Genomic DNA, 2,105 nt, shown 5'->3' on the forward strand with positions numbered 1-2,105 from the left:
TTGGTAATTACACTGCTAAGGAACATCTGGACAAAAAGAATTCAGGTTAGTTAGCAAAGACAGTACGACTATTAATTGCTCTACTTACTCTCGGCAAAAGGAGTAAGCAAGTCTAACGTAAAGTTCAAAGATGGAGGTGTTTCTGCTTCATTCGGACCTTCAAACTGTGAGTTGAACAAAATAAACCTCATCCTATTTCCATCATTTCTTAACTTGAGACTTTCTTTTTTTAAAAAATTATCTATTTAATTTTATGTAGTGTTATTTTTTAATTTGACCAGAGAGAGAGAGGCAGAGAGAAAGTAAGAAAGTAAGCCACAAAGTCTGGGATTTGACCCACGGTTGACCATGTAGGAGTCCAGCACCTTAACCAACATGCCACCTGCTGGCCCCTAATTTGAGACTTTCAATTGAAATTGTTACATAAATTTAAGCCAAAACACATAACTTCGGCTGTCAATATCAAACAACTCAGTTTTAATTTTGACTATATCATTTGCTATTTGTGTGACCTTAAGCAAATTAACCTCTCCAAACCTCAGTATTTTCACCTGCAAAATGGAACTAGTGGGGCTGACAAGTGGTGTGATGGTTAGGGAGACCCCTCTGAGTATACCAGACACACATGTGCCCATGATCTGGGGCTAGCTGAGGCTGAGGTGTGAATTGCAGCATTGAGGTCCTATTAAGGATCTCTCTCTCTCAGCCTCTCTCATTCATGGAGAAAATAAATAAAATTAAAATTGTGTATGTACTTTAAAAAAAAAAAAAAAAAACGAAAAATTAGATGTGAAACAGACCTTGCTTGTGTACACTATTTTTCCCCCCATGGCTTTCTTGGTTTTATTGACTTCATTTAAAACATGAATAAGGTTAAGAAACAAGGGGGAAAAGTTGGCAAGTTGACCCCCCCCTCCAAGGTGTGCGCTGAGACAGGTGCGCTGCCGGACTCCTCGGCTGCCTGTGTCCTGTGCATCAGCTCCCGCCCCACCTCATGCATGCTTCCTGCAGAGAGGGACTCTTTTTAAATTTTTGTTTTAGGGCGAGTGTGCTCTTAGGCAAGTTTACTTGGCGCTGGTGTACTTGGTGATGGCCTTGGTGCCCTCGGACACGGCGTGCTTGGCCAGCTCCCCCGGGGAGCAGCAGGATCTCCCACGACGTGGTGGTGAAGCACTTGTGCTGCGCCAGGCGTCGCGCCTGGCCCGCTATGGGCTCGAAGATGCCGTTGATGAACGAGTTCGTGATGCCCATGGTCTTGGACAAGACCCCGTGCAGTAGCTCTTTGCGGCTGCGCTTGCACTTCCTGCCGTCCTTCTTCTGAGCCTTGGTCACCGCCTTCTTGGAACACTTCTCCTAGGGCGGGCGCCGACTTCGCTGGCTCAGGCATTTTGAAACGTCCAGCTGCAAATTAAACGCAAGAATGAACCCTTGTGTACACTTTTTACAAAGAAATAAAAATGTGGAATGTCGAGACCAGCAGATGGCATAATAGCTATATTGCTGGACTCCCATGACTGTGGTTCAAGCACTGGACCTGGTGGCTCAGAACTCATACTGAGCACAAGTTCATGCATGCCCAAAATCCTGAGAGGAGAATGGAGAAGGGACTGTGGCATGGCCATTCCCCGCCCCCCCCGGGGGGGGGGTGGTTCTCACTTCCTATCTCTCTGTCTCTCCAGTGAGCACACGTGCCCTATAGCAAAAATCTCTCCAAAGAAAGTAATTTTAAACATCTGTTATTTTTTAATTTGACTAAAGAGAGACACACAGAGAGAGAAAGAGAAAGAGAAAATGAGAAAGCAAGCTACCAGGTCCAGGACTCTAACCCTTGTCAGTTATGTGGAAGTCCAATGCTTTAATACCAACCACCTGCTGGTCCCCCAATAAATGATTTTTTTTGAGGTTTCCAAAACAATTTATTGTTCATTATTTGTACAGCATCTTTGTGAAGATAATTCACATATTTAAAACACCCTCAAACATTTAACAGGTATTATCAGGCATTACCACTTTAACTGACACTTTACTAACCAAGTCACAAGTGCCCACATCACTGAAAGTCTTTCCTCTTGCTTTTTTTTTTTTTTTTTTTTTTTTAGGATGTT

The 2,105-nt window shown here is 43.7% G+C and overlaps 1 pseudogene; it reads right to left on the reverse strand.

Moving 5' to 3' along the window:
• Positions 1-1,004: 1,004 nt before the first annotated feature.
• Positions 1,005-1,387, reverse strand: LOC102483978 (histone H2B type 1-J-like; annotated as a pseudogene).
• Between the last annotated feature and the right edge of the window lie 718 nt (positions 1,388-2,105).

Source organism: Tupaia chinensis, unplaced genomic scaffold, assembly GCF_000334495.1.
Source record: "Tupaia chinensis unplaced genomic scaffold, TupChi_1.0 Scaffold000099_1, whole genome shotgun sequence".
NCBI lineage: Eukaryota > Metazoa > Chordata > Mammalia > Scandentia > Tupaiidae > Tupaia > Tupaia belangeri.